General features: G+C 36.1%; 1 protein-coding gene across 2 annotated transcripts in view; it reads right to left on the bottom strand.

Annotated features, from left to right (window-relative positions):
* RIT2 (Ras like without CAAX 2) overlaps window positions 1-15,006 on the bottom strand; it is a 373,167-nt gene that overhangs the window by 120,419 nt on the left and 237,742 nt on the right. The gene's annotated exons all lie outside the window — the stretch shown is intronic.

The raw sequence follows: 15,006 nt of genomic DNA, 5'->3' as shown, positions 1-15,006 counted from the left end.
GAAGTGGAATTGTACTATCAGAATCATCTTAGAATCAGGAACCTCAATGGCCTTTTCTTCCCCAGCCTTTCTCCTAATTTAGTACACCAATTATAAAACATCTCTGACAGATGACAGTACAGACTGGGCTTGAATACCTTGAATTGAGGGCTCTCACTTTTTTACTAGACAGCCTGTTACATGGCTGGAAGCTATAGTTGATAAATTCTGCCCTAGATGGAATCCCAAATATATTTACATGCAAGTGTTTTATTTTAAATTAAGTCCTAACATCATTTGTGGAAAAATTTATTATTTCTTCTACATCATCTGTCTCCAACCTTTTTGGCACCAGGGACCATTTTCATGGAAGACAATTTTTCCATGGATGGTGGTGGGAATGGTTTCAGGATGAAACTGTGTCGCCTCAGGTCAGGGATTTGTTAGATTCTCACAAGGAGCACACAACCTAGATCCCTCATATGCACAGTTCACCATAGGGTCCTACAAGAATTTAATGCTGCAGCTGATCTGATAGGAGGTGGAACTCAGTTGGTCATGCTTGCTGACCCACTGTTCACCTCCTGCTGTGCGGCCCGATTCTAGGCCATGAATCAGTACAGGTCCATTGACTGGGGTTTGGGGACCCCTGTTGTATATGATAGTGATTCAATTCTGATTTCTTAGATAATAGTGGCTCAGAGACTACTTGCCTCACTACTTCACTAAGTATTGGAAATACTGTTTCTCTTTATTTGGTCTTGCCTTTATCATCTCGTCATAAATTTTATTGTAGTTGCTGCCCCAACATTCATTTTTTGGCTTGATATAAAAGTTTTTTGAGCCCCAGTTGTACCCTGTCCCCTTTGGTCTAGTTAAAACTTTTCATCCCTTTCTGGTTGCCTGGAAGATAGCCCATTTGTCCCTCATCCCACACACCGAAAACCCAACACAGCTCACATCTGTTGACCACAATAAAACTGTATAATTAACAACAGAATCATGTAAATAAGTTTTCCTCTTTGCATGTGTTTTCTTTAAACTAGTGAATCCACAAGTCATGGGGAAAAGCTTAAAGGATGCCCTTGGTCCTTAATAAAGGTAAAGTCCCACATATCACATTTCCTTTCTCTACTTGCTCTCTGTTGGTTGAGTTCCCTGCCACCTCCAGACTTCTTATTGGCCCTCATGGGCACCCCTCTTCTCTCTGGGGTCTGTAATAAATTTCTTCTGTTTTATTTGCTTTAGTTTTATCTTCTCATTGTGTCTCACATGGCAAACACACACTAACCTAACTTGCCCCCTGAACACTGGTATCCTAGAGAGTGGCTACTTGTCTTGTTTTATGGCCACTCATAAAGACATCAAAATCAAATTAAAGAAAAATCACAGCACATCTGGTTCAGATTTATATATTAATGAAGCTTGGATAATTAGAACTCTTCTTAATAATAAAATCAGCTGACTTATGTTTTGATGCTGTTGTACCTTCCCTTTTTTTTTTTTGAGACAGTCTCCTCCTGTGAGACAGTCTTTTTTCTTTTTCTTTCTTTTTTTTTTTTTTTTTTGATACAGAGTCTCTTGTTGTACCTTCTCTCTTTTTTTGAGACAGAGTCTTCCTCCTGTGTTCAAACAATTCTCCTGCCTCAGCCTTCTGAGTAGCTGGGACTACAGGTGCATGCCACCACACCCAGGTAATTTCTTTATTTTTTGTAGAGATGAGGTTTCACTATGTTGGCTAAGCTGGTCTTGAACTCCTGACCTCACTGTTTGCCCATCTCAGGCTCCCAAAGTACGGGGATTATAGCGTGAGCCACCGTGCCTGGCCTATATCTTCTATAGTTCTTTCTAGGATTGAATTTTGTTGCCTAGTAATTATAAAGAAACATTCTAAAAAAGTATGAAATGCTTTCTAAACAAGGACTCATCTTTAAAATGCCCCTACTGAAGATCCTATAATAGGAAAATTTGGGGCAAGAAAACAGCCAATAGGATAGGTCAAGAAGCAAGAACATGTGACTGTATTTCATGTGAATGGTTTCCTATAAAGTTGTTCAATATGGGGGCCCTGCTCAGATGGAAAACAAACAGAAAAACCTTCTTTGATAACAACATTCAGAATAGAAGTTTTGGCTTGAATCTTAGGAAATTCACATTTAGCAGTTTTGTCAATATACCTCTTAATAGCTTTACAGTACACAAACATTTCAAGTCCTTAACAGCTTAATTTCCTGCAAAAGACTGAATATTTCACTTTTCGAGGCTAACTTTCTCATCAATAGAAACACCTCTGTTATGATCAGCATTTTGATGTGGACTGCAGAGCCATCAATTATTGACTTGTGGTCTATGTTCTGTCTGTGATGAACTACATCATGCATTGGGCCACTCTTGCAACAACCAACTCATGTGGGATATTACTGTTCAGTTAGTGTTTGTAAAGCATCTCTAAGATTATGTCTTTGTAACTGCTATAGCTCTTATTCATCACCTAAACTCTCTTAACTCTGTTGCATTCATCAGCAACACACAGTTTAGCACTTCATATTTTCCAGTATTTCCTTGTCTGGTATGATATTATATCTCAAAAACTACATGTTAAACTATGTTTTAAACATTCTGTAGCAGTCATTATCATTTACATAGTCATGTAAAAGCATGACACGATGTGGATTAAAGTGTGTGCTTGTGTGTGTTTGTGTATATATGTATACACATATATTTTTTTTCCAGCTATAACTTGCTGAATAATTAAACACATTTTATATTTCATGATACAAAAATAAAACCACCAGTGATTTATTATGAATAAAGTAGCACTTGGACACACAACTAATCCATACTGAATCTGTTTAATCCAGATATTCTTTGTGCCTCTAGATAACCAAATGTCATGGATGCATACTATTGAGGAAAAACTTAGAGGCCAAGAAATAAGAAAGTAAACACAATCACTCAAACTCATTATTCCTCAGCCTGGGCCAACTAGCTGTACATGTTTTGTATGCCTCATGGCCAAAGATGCAGAAGGGTAGAAGCTGCCTTAAATCTTAGGAAATTCCTCGGCCAGTATGCTGGACTTGCAAGTGAAAGTACTCTGAGGGAAACAACACTTCTATCATTACTTTACAAAATATTTATACATCACCTTAAGAGTGGCTATGTAACACTTAGCTTCTCTAAGTAACACAGCTTACTTCAAATGATCTGGAGACACAGGAACCATGGAAGGGAGTGTATACAAAGGCCATGGGAACATCCTATATGTCAGGGTTGTGGACATTAGCCAATGGCTTTGCCCCACAGACTCACAGTTTCACCCTTTGCCAGGCTGCCAGACTGGGGAGGAATGTGAACATCCAGGGCGGCCATCCCCAATTGTCCTTTATCATCGTGCTTTAAAAAACAATTCCTCAGCCGGGCGCGGTGGCTAACATCTGTAATGCCAGCACTTTGGGAGGCTGAGGCAGGTGGATCACGAGGTCAAGAGATTAAGACCATGCTGAAACCCCATCTCTACTAAAAAATACAAAAATTAGCTGGGCATGGTGGTGCGCGCCTGTAGTCCCAGCTACTCGGAAGGCTGAGGCAGGAGAATCGCTTGAACCCAGGAGGAGGAGGTTGCAGTCAGCTGATATCGCGCCACTGCACCCCAGCCTGGCGCCTGGCAACACAGTGAGACTGTCTCAAAATAATAATAATAATAATAATAATAATTCCTCTATATGTGAATTTTTATATTAAGTAAAAAACAAAAATCAAAAAGAATTTCTGGACTTTTTTCTTTTAGTGTAACACGTTAATTACAAGTGACAGGAAACCCTCTCAAACTGGGTAGGCATTAAAGAAAACTGGCTGATATGGCTTAAAAGTCCAGAAACAAGACTAAATTCAGGTATGTCTTGCTTGTTGCACAAAGGTGGTCAGGACCCAATTTTTCTCTCTCTTTATCCATTGAAGGTTCATCTAAACTGTAGACCTGTGCAGATTCAGACACCACCTCATGATGTCAAAATTGCTGCTAGAGGAAAAAGGTCTTCTATCTACAGTTGAATAGAAGTCCTAGTGCTCTCATTGTCTGGATTTGCATCCTGTGCCCAACACTGAATCAATTGCTGTAGTCCATAGAATCCTAAACCTTCTCTGTTCACAGCAATCTGGTGTCTCAATAGTTTTTTTCATGATATCCTAAGTTAAAATAAACAAACAACAGTTCTGTTTATTAAGTAATTAGGTCCAAACAACTTGATAAACTATTCAGACCCTAACAATACAGTGGCTGCTTGAATATATATTTTTAAAATGCACTTTTATTCTTAAATAAGCATAATTACCTAGTAATGGAATGTGTGGGCTATGGCACAATTTCTCAAATGTTAGAATCAGATTAGACACGCCATTATCATTTCTTGTCGCACATTAATTTTTTCACTCAGCACTTGTTATTCTATCATGATAGTAACTGAAAAACCAGCTTCATAAACATATGATATCATTTGGAACATCATACAATCCATTGTCATTTGTGGTATACTATAGATGTATCACTGTATCACCATGTGTGAGTATCACCGTGGTGCTATTAAAAATTTACAGCATCCCATGATCCACACTCTGAAAGCCAAAGACGTCATTAGAATGATGGAAGACCTGCTGGGGCTTAGCTGTCCTAACCTAGTCCTTGACCTGAGAGTGAGGCTGACTTCATAAGACTGGGTGTGGAAACATTCTGCAAGGAGAATTCAAGATGCTGTTTAATAAAATAGATTGAGAATGCTAGGCCAGGCGCGGTGGCTCAAGCCTGTAATCCCAGCACTTTGGGAGGCCGAGGCGGGTGGATCACGAGGTCAAGAGATCGAGACCATCCTGGTCAACATGGTGAAACTCCGTCTGTACTAAAAATACAAAAAATTAGCTGGGCATGGTGGTGCGTGCCTGTAATCCTAGCTACTCAGGAGGCTGAGGCAGGAGAATTGCCTGAACCCAGGAGGCGGAGGTTGTGGTGAGCCAAGATTGCGCCATTGCACTCCAGCCTGGGTGAAAACTCCGTCTCAAAAAAAACAAAAAAACAAAAAAAAAAGAGAATGTTGCTGGGCAGTAAGATCTCCATTATATCCAATTTGTCTTTCCTTACTATTGCAATGTAACTATATTTATTTGCTTTTTGTGCTTTATTTACTGAATGAGACTTAAAGTTTCCTAAGGGCAGAAGCCTTGAAACACATTTAAAGTCTATATTTTCATACATTAAAGTTCGTAAGGTTCATATTAGTTCTTCTCTGAGTAGGGAAATGCTGATCACATAAAAGATGATATTTAATAAATGATTATTGACTGGTTGAGAATGTGAGAGAAGTTCTTATAAGTAAAAACACAGAAGACACATCAAGGAACATTTTTTTCCTAAGTAATATTCCCCATATTTAGTTTATAGACTTTGATTTTAGAGTTATTTAACAGTTCTAGTAATTTTATTTCCTTTTGTTCTTCTCCTTGCTGTTCCTTGATGAGTTAATTAAAAAAAAGATAAGAATACATTAACAAGAAAGAACATTTTTCTTCTGTCATACAGAAAGAATATTCAAGATGATGAAAGTAGATATCAGAAACTTGTTAAAGCAAGTCTTCAAAAAGAAAAAAACCCTGTACTCCTAAAATTCATTTATTTTCAGGAAGGAGGGGGTAAGTTTTCTAAAGTTATATGAGAAAATTAACTTATCTTTTCTTGGAAATAGTTTAGAAGCAGAGAGAGGCTACATGGCATAGTGCAAACAGTATTAAAGTGGGAATCAGAGAATGGTTAGTGAGCTGTGGCCCGGGGGGAACACAACATCACTTTCTTGCTGATAATTCCTCAGTTTAACTTGGAGAGCATAGCTTTAGACACAGAATGGAAAATGATGGCCGATTGTCCATCACAACATCATTCCACTGAGAGATGGAAGGGAGCAAATTATGAATCAACATAACCCTGCTCCCATCCCTGAATTATTGAGTATGAAACTAAAATGTTGGAGAGGCTTAAACAATCTATCAGCTGCTAAGCTTTCATTAGAAAATTAGCTCGTGATATGTAATGGTCTTTCTTATACATTTTAATTCCTTTTAACAGTTTAAATAGAGTTTTGAGTAATAGCTTCTTAATGTTCACTACAGAAGGTAACTAAATCTTTAATGGACTCCTGCTGTAGCCTGCTTAATATTGTAATTTAATTGAGGTCTATGTAAAAGAAGTTTTGTTCCACTTTTTTATATATTTATACTTGCAGATTTGTTGAGGATCCACGTTTCATTTAAACTGTTTTGCATAAACATAACTAGTATTTGTGTGTGACTGATATGGAAATCTTTACAACAGAAGAAACTTAGTTTATGTTTGCATTGTTGAAATCTTTAGATTAGAAGGTAAATTTTAACTGAAAAATTAAGAATTGGCCAATGCTTAATTTCTCTTTACATATGTGCAGGACCAAGAACCTATCCTGTGTTTCCCAGCCATGCACTGTGAAACCACCATTTTGCCTGTTACTGTTACGCAATGCATTTCTCCCTTTAATCAGGTTCTAGTCTTAGAATCTTCATCATGTTATGAATCAAGAGAAAAATTGAAAAACCAACTTCCCTTTACTAGAAGATTTGAATTTTGTTAGGCACTAAAATGTGAAGCTGAAGCTCTAATGATATAATTTTGCACACTTGTCCATAGCTGGGGAAAGGGAGTGAATCCATATGAGAGAGGGTTTGCAAGGAGTCCGGATAAGCCATACAGGGTTTCCTAGGGCCCTGAGAATCACATTGCAGAGCCTGGAATCTACTCTTCTGAAAGTGAACTGATCATGTACAGGCAGCATGTGCTTTAATGTTTATTTACATAGTTTAAAACTAAGCAGGGTGAAAAATTGAGAATCAATATGGTCAGGATGTCATGGTGACTGGCAACCCTTATCTTTTCTACATATTGCTATCCTGTCTCTCGGCTCTCCCTACTACTAGAGTGTCTGCCACCTCTTTTCCCTACTTCCTGCCACTCATTTAGTTTTTCATACCATAATTTTCCTTTACTCCCCCCTCCAGCTTTAGCATGGCATTCTGGTCCTTTTAGATAAGTAACAATGGATACACTCTTGTGTTTCATTTTATCTCAAATTTTGGCTTTATCTCTTTCTTGAGCATGGTACTTTATTTTTTCTAAGACCTAGTTGCCTTCTCTAAAACAGGAGAAAAAAAAAAAAAAAAAAAGGTATGTACCTCCTTTACAGAATTATTGTGAGGCCGGAATGAGAGAGAACATAAAGAGGATAGCACTTGACATACTGTAATGTACTAGTAAATTGTGTTGTGCTGTTGCTGATATTTTTATTTCTCTATGACTAGCAAACCTTTGAACAGGTGGAAACAGAGATGCTTGGTGGCATGCAGGCAAAATCTTTAGTCAATGCCAGGTCTGCCCTCCTTATTCAATATGCTGAGTTCATGTCACCGAACTATTGTTTAAAAACATGTTTTAGGAGCTTTGCAAATAGAATATAATTGGAAACCAGAAATTTTTTTTATTACCAATACAGATAGCTTCAGAAAAAATGCAAAATGTAAGAGACCTATCAGCGAGGCCACCCATTTTGTTTTCTTTACCCATCTCCACACAAATCTTTCTATCCTATGTTTTTTCTGTCCTTTCTGGTGAAGAGAGGGATCTAATCTTTTTAATCTTAACGGAGTTCTAGGGCTACAGCACATTGACTGGCTCAGCTATTTGCATTTGAAAATAGCACAGAAGGGATGAATGCTGTACACCAAGGATTTAATCTTAGATAATGTCATTTATAACCACAGAGTTTTGAAGGGAGATGGTTTGGTTAGGGCTTCCCTTAACAAATAATACCTCCTAAAGCATCAGCAGATTTTTTTATGGAAGGATAGGATTTGTGAAGGTTAAATCACAAATCTCCCAAAAAAGTCAATTCATTATTCAGTTAGTCACTGAACTTGAACTACACAGACTCAAAAAGTTTAGAGCTAGAAAGGTCTTTACAGATCATTTGGTAGTTCGGCACTCTAACTTTTAGTATAGAAATTAGGTCTCAGAAAAGTGAGGTGATAAATGTATTTTTCATTACAATGACCATTATTACATAATTCAGGTATTCTCTCTCCAAGTGAAGATATTTTTTATATTCCAGTAATGATAGTACATTCTGAAACCAAACGTCAATTAAACTGTGCCTGAAACTTTTTTTTTCCAGAAAACTTCAATGATTAGTTGAGAAAGTATGTTCATGTGAAGTTATCATTTTTAGGGGAGTACAAAGGGAGTATCTAAGATGAGACAGAAAAAGAATGAGGTCTTAAATTAACTTTGTTTTCAATTTCATGCCTCTTTGCTCTCCTTGGTCTCCACCACTTGTGAGAAAAGTAATCATATGGGGATGACAAAATAAAAGCAAAAACCATGAACATTATTACTGAAATTGTAAAGTTAGTAAATAACACAGAAAACACATTCCCAGGTAATTTTGAGAAATGTATCTTTTGTGTTCATGTATTTAAAGATTCGTATTAATTTTAGTACAGTTTTTTTTCTAATAAGTCGTAGTCAATGGTGTAAGAAGTACATTGTTAAGTGCCAGCATTACGCCTCTATGGGTTTTTCTATGGGTGCATTTAATTCTATTTTCCCACATTATTTGAGCTACTATCCCATGGTATTAAAATATTTGATGTTAAGTTCTTCTGAAATTTGGGGATTTAGATTATTTTAAAATCCTGCTATCCCTGGCAAGAGTAGTAGAAAATCCAAACCCTTTAAAATATGCTCCCCGCAGTTTTAAAATCCATTTTCCCTAGAAGGACTACTCCCTGTACTAAAGAATGGCATGGGGGATTAGACATAGAGAAGATTTATTCTGGTTTGCAATATTCTGCCTCTTCTTTACCTTCCACTACCCTTGGGAAATATCATTTTTATAGTTTCACCTTCTGTGACAGACACTGACATTTTTGAAACTAAAGAAGAAAACTACCAAATTATTAAAAGAATCAGGACAGCTCAGATACAGGTAGAAGACATATGATTAGGTATGTATTATATAAATACATACGTAAAATTTAAGTATTCATTTATGTTTTGATTAATGTATTATTCCTGCTACTTTTGACCTGAGAGAGATCTTTTTTTATTTTCAGGTAACTTTGAAATTGTACATTTTTTCATTATTTTTGTGGTTATCTCTATCAGGGTAACTTTGTTTTACGAATTGCTATTGTTATCTTCCCATCAATAATTTTTAAGTTCCTACTTTGTGCTAGGTTCTCGTCTAGATGCTCACCATATATGAGTAAACAATTTAAAAACCCCTTATCTCTGTTTTTGTGTGTATACACTGCATATACACACACATACACAAACACACACACATATATAGATATGTGTGTATATATGTATATGTGTGTATATATGCACACACATATGCATAAATATGTATGTTTGTATACAGCTTGAGCATCTCTATTCTGGACATCTGAAATCTCAAATACCACAAAATCACAAATCTTTTGAGCACAAATGTGATGTAACAAATGAACAATCTCACACCTGACCTTATCTGATGAGTTGTAGACAAACCAGTCAAAACTTTATTTCATGTACAAAATTATTTAAAAACATTACATGAAACTACCTTCAGGCTATATGTATAAAGTGTATATGAAACATAAATTTTGGAAGTGTATATTTAGGGCAACCTCAATCTATGTCTCTCGAGTTGCTAGAAATATTTTAAAAATAATGAATTCTGTGTTTAGACTTGAGTCTCATTCCCAAGATATCACATTATGTGTGTGAAAATTTCTCAAATTTCAAAAATTGAAACCCAAACACCTCTGGTCCCAAGTATTTTGGATAAGAGATACTGAACGTGTGTATCTGTATTCATATTCATATATATATATATATATATATACACACATACATATATATACACACAAACACATGTGGTTGACCCTTAACCAATGCAGGGGTTAGGGTACTGACCTGTGAGTGGAAAATTTGTGTGTAACTTTTGACTCTCCAAAAACTTAAGTAACAGCCTTCTGTTGACCAAAGCCTTGTTAATAGCATAGTTGATTAACATGTGTTTTGTATATTATATATATTATGTAGTATATTCTTATAATGAACTAAGCTAAAGAAAATGTTAAGAGAAATTAAAAAAAATGAGAAAATATATTTGCTATTTATTAAATAGAAGTGAATCATCACAAAGGTCTTCATCTCCCTTATATTCAGATTGAGTAGGCTGAGAAGGAAGAGGAAGAGGAAGAAATTGGTTTTGCAATCTTAGCAGTGGAAGAAAATTTGAATATAAGTAGATCGATGCAGTTCAAACCCATGTTGTTCAAGAGTCAACTGTATTGATTGTGTGTGTGTGTGTGTGTGTGTAAGTTACATAATCAGACACTGCAATTTCCTGCCCCCTCTCCACCTGCTCCCAAACTTGTTCCCCACTGCCAGCTACTTTCAAACCATTTAGTTATTCCTTTGGCATAGATCTCCATGTCACTACAAGCCATACTTATATTGCAACTTCCTGATTTTTCTGTGTTAGGTGTTTTTCTTCTGACTTTGTCTATGGAAGGTGAGAATTTAGCTTTCTGTACCCACCCCTCCCCTTCTGCCTGCCACCAATTCTTACTTCTGCTCACCCATTTTCCTTATCTCTTTATGGCATATTTTGACTAGAGTACCAAGGGCTATTCTAAGTGATCCTTGTGATTTCTCCACTACTTAAAAAATCTTCCCTGGGGTTTATAACTATTCTGGGCTTTGTTTCTGTTTCTATGTACTTATTACTAATTCAATATCAAAATCTCCTCAAATTATTCTCATTTTTTAAATATACTTAAATATATCAGGTATTATACCAAATCTGTCTCTTTAAAGAATCCACTACTAAAAAAAACTTCTGACTGGCCCCAATCTGAATGATTTATTTCCAAACCTGTGAACAGCTTTCATCCTGGGGCATTTTCAGCATCTTCCTAGAAATTTTGTCTTATTTTGAGTCAAATCCCTTCTTGCCTGAATATTATATTTTTTCCTGGATTGTTCTACTCTTTCATTGTAACAAGGAATATCTTCCAAAAGTTTGCTAACAAAAGGTACAGGAAGGAAGTATATTTGATACCTTGAACTCTAAAATATCAGTCTTATTTAATAAGTGAGCTGGATATTAATTTTATTGGGATTTATCTGCAGAGTTTTTAAGGCATTCCTTCACTGTTTCTAAAAGTAATTGTTGCTATTATGTCATACAAGGCAGAGGCTATTTTCATTTATGATCACCTGCATATCACCTGTTTGTTTTATTGTTTTTGTTTTCTCTGTATGCAAACTCATAATCTTCATTCTTTATATGTTCTTTTTATAATAGTATATTGTGTTATTTTTATTTTGTTACTTTTTATTTTTGAGGGTTTTTTTTTCTTAAGCTTCCTCTTCTACCTCCTTCAAATTATATTTTAAATGCTGTTTGTTTTGGTTTCTAGTTTTTCTAGTTTTCATGTTCCTCAGATAGGTCATCCACTTTTAAATATGAGCATTGTCTGCTCATATTTAAAAGTGAAGCATTAAAATATGACTTTTTTTCAAAGACAATAAACTTAAGTGGTTGGGCAGAATTTGTCAATTGCAGGCTTCAATTATGATAATTTGGGACTTGATGATTGAGTTTTAATCTCAATAGATTTATAGGTATTACATTCTCATAGGCTGTTAATTTTCTTCTGGAAAGACTAGCTCCAGTCTCTTGATCAGTCTGCTGGATTTCTGGGAGTTCAGTGAAAGAAGAGGGCTAGCTTGCAACATATAGTCACTCAATGTTCCCTTAATTTCTCTCTTTTGAGTATAGATCCATTTCCCTTAACTGATCTGGTGCCCCTGCTACTGAGACACAGTTTCATCCTTCTAAATCCAATCTTTTCCGACCTGGGAGAGGGATAATATTACAGTTGTGTGGCCAAAAGGACTGAATCTTGTATTACAGGTTCTTTTTATACAGAATTCCCAGCAACTCTCCTGTTTGTGCCCTACCCTGACTCCATCTCTGGAGGTACCTGCAGCTGTTTGGGGCGTCTAGGGCATAAACCAGTTTCTTTTTCAGTTTTTTCTACTGCTAGCTGAAGATCTACTTTTCAACTTCTGTTTTCTTAATTTTTTGTTTACCCTTTAAAAATATTCCCTTACTATTGTCTTAGTGGGGTTTCAAGAGAGTTGAAAATATATGTGTATACTCAATCTACCACCTGTGGCAGGAACCAGTCTGTTATTGTTGAAACTTTGTTTTATTTTGGTTTTGCCTTTGCTTTTGGCATCTGCATTATTGTTCTTACCTTGTTCTTCTCTTTCACGTAAGTAAATTTCTCATTCGTTTTCTACGTATTCATGACTCTTGCTGTCCCCAACATAATTATATTCCTTAGAGATTCCTGTCTTCATCTTTTCTCCTTTCTCTGTAATTTCGTCCTACTTTAAATACTTTGTATACATTGATGACTTTGAAATCAGAATCTTGAATCCAGACTTCACCCTTCTGTTTCAGATTGGTGATTGTAACAGCAAGAGCATGTGTCCAAAGCAGAATTCTTCCTCTTCCTACCTCTTTTAAACATCCCATAACCTGCTGCCTCTCTGACACTTGGAAACTCATTGTTAATGGTACCACAACTTACCCACTAACTGAAAACAAACAAACCCAAAACAGAGGTTGATTAAACATCTTCTTGTCACTTGTTTTCCATATCCAATTAGTCAATAATTCATATTTACCTTGCTACCCCATTTCTTATTCAGCAATGCTCAATTTTTGCATGTCTTTTCTTATTCTAATAGAGTCAGATATTTTACCACTTCAATCAATCCTTTATTCAAACTTTAAGATGATATTTTCTGAGAATGATGGTTTCCAGTTTCATCCATGTCCCTACAAAGGACACAAACTCATCATTTTGATGGCTGCATAATATTCCATGGTGTATACGTGCCACATTTTCCCTATCCAGTCTATCATCGATGGGCAATAATCTTGCATGTTCTTCACATGTACCCCAAAACCTAAAATGCAATAAAATAAATAAATGGGGAAAAAAAGATGATATTTTCTAACACAGAAATAAAACTAAGCCATTTCCTTGTTTTAAACATCCAGTAATACCTCTTTGTGTCAATTTCCATGTAAAAGTCCAAGGCTCTTCATGACCCTGCATCTTAGTCATTTTTGGCTTCCTTGCTGTCCTCGAATCTTCTCCCCTCCATATGCATGAGGTGTTGCAGCAAATGACTTGAGACTGTTTATGCTTTTCCCTTCTCTGCATTCTCTGTTATCTTTATGACTTTATCTAACTGTCAGCTCTTCCTTAAAATCTCAGCTCAGATCTAAGAAGCATTCTCAGCATGGTTAGGTTGGTTAGGTGCCCCCTTCTGTGCTTCCTATTCATAACTTTCGCTCAGCACTTTCAACATTATGCTCATTATGGCCTATGAAGAGTTTTCCAAGGCTCAGAATTATATCTTATTCATGTCCAGTAGTAACACCTAGTTAGTGGGTGAAGAATGTTTATTGGATTAATGAACTCCTGTCTCACGTGTTTAATTGTATCTCAGGCATAGAGATGGATCATTCCAAAGCACATTGCTCATTTAAAATTATTTTTTTCCACGATTGTACAAATCTTATTCTTGTTTTGCTACAGAATATAAGCACTTCAGGATTTATTCACAATAACCTCTGGTTATGGTTTACACCTCTCTACTTCACATTGGGCTCTTGTTTTCCATTTGATTATTTTTTAACTATTTTCTGCCATTCAAGTTTATGGCTGGGCAATAAAAAACAGGCTTAATGGATCAGTATTCCAGGATGGGAAATCGTCCAGCTACTGAAGCAATGAAGATATCAAATTAGAGGCAGCACTGACTCATTCCTTCCCCACGTGGTATCTGTCTGCAAATGTTTGCTGGCTATAGGAAAGGGGTCTGGATCTTAGACTGCGTCATACTGCTACATATTAGGAGGCTGACAATTTTCCATTCCTCCATGTTTTCTATTTAAAAAATAAGTTATTCTTGGAGCAGTGTTTGCTAATTTCAGTGATGACCAATTATTTATATCTGACTGACCATATGCTTTAAAGGCTTTGACCTGAAAGAAACCATCAATCCAATTAAACAACCCAGTAATTCACACTGATGCTTTACACTAAATGTACTGGTTAGCTGGTGGAACTGACTAGGTAAGTTCAGTTAAAAGAGGTGAATTTTTCATGTCAGCATAAAAAGAGGTTGGAAGTTGGTATCAAGATCACCAGGTCTAGTCACCGTCACTTTTTAAGTGGTTTGTCATGGGTCAATCAGTGAAACTCTAAGCATTGATTTCTCCTTCTGACAAATGGGTTAGTAGGAGGAGCATGGTCTTCTCCAGAAGAGGACCACAATTTAATATTAAGAATACAGCTCTTTGGATGATTTCCTCTGGTCTTAGAATTCCTCCTATAGACTATGGGAATGAGACTTTGTAGTTCTAGTAAACTCTGGAAAAATTAGGCACACTTGTAGATTTATGATATGCCTTCTTCCAACACTTATATAATGTCTGGCAGTAAGTAGGTAGCTTGATAGCATATATTAAATATTTCATTATATATTTGTATATATTTATATTAACAAAATCATTAAGCATTAAAGAAAATTTCTCACTCTATATCTAAAACCCAATAGATTGACGTTTACAAGTTACAAAATAACATCACTTTTGAATTGCAAATAAAGAAATAAATTGGAGTTTGAAGTGGTGTGTGTGTGCATGTGTGCTTGTGGGTCTGATTATATTTCAGAACCCCAGGCAGACCTGGTATGCTAGCATATGTAAAACTCTAAATGCTGCACAAAACACTACTAAGGCTAAGTTAGTTTTGTTCCTGACAATAAAGCCAGGAACGGAGGAAGCTGGTGATCTAATATTGCTTAATGGACTA

This window comes from Sapajus apella, unplaced genomic scaffold, assembly GCF_009761245.1.
Source record: "Sapajus apella isolate SASKATOON/1434 unplaced genomic scaffold, GSC_monkey_1.0 scaffold57, whole genome shotgun sequence".
Taxonomy (NCBI): Eukaryota; Metazoa; Chordata; class Mammalia; order Primates; family Cebidae; genus Sapajus; species Sapajus apella.
Note: the sequence above shows the minus strand (reverse complement) of the source record. Positions and strands in the feature narration are given on the sequence as shown.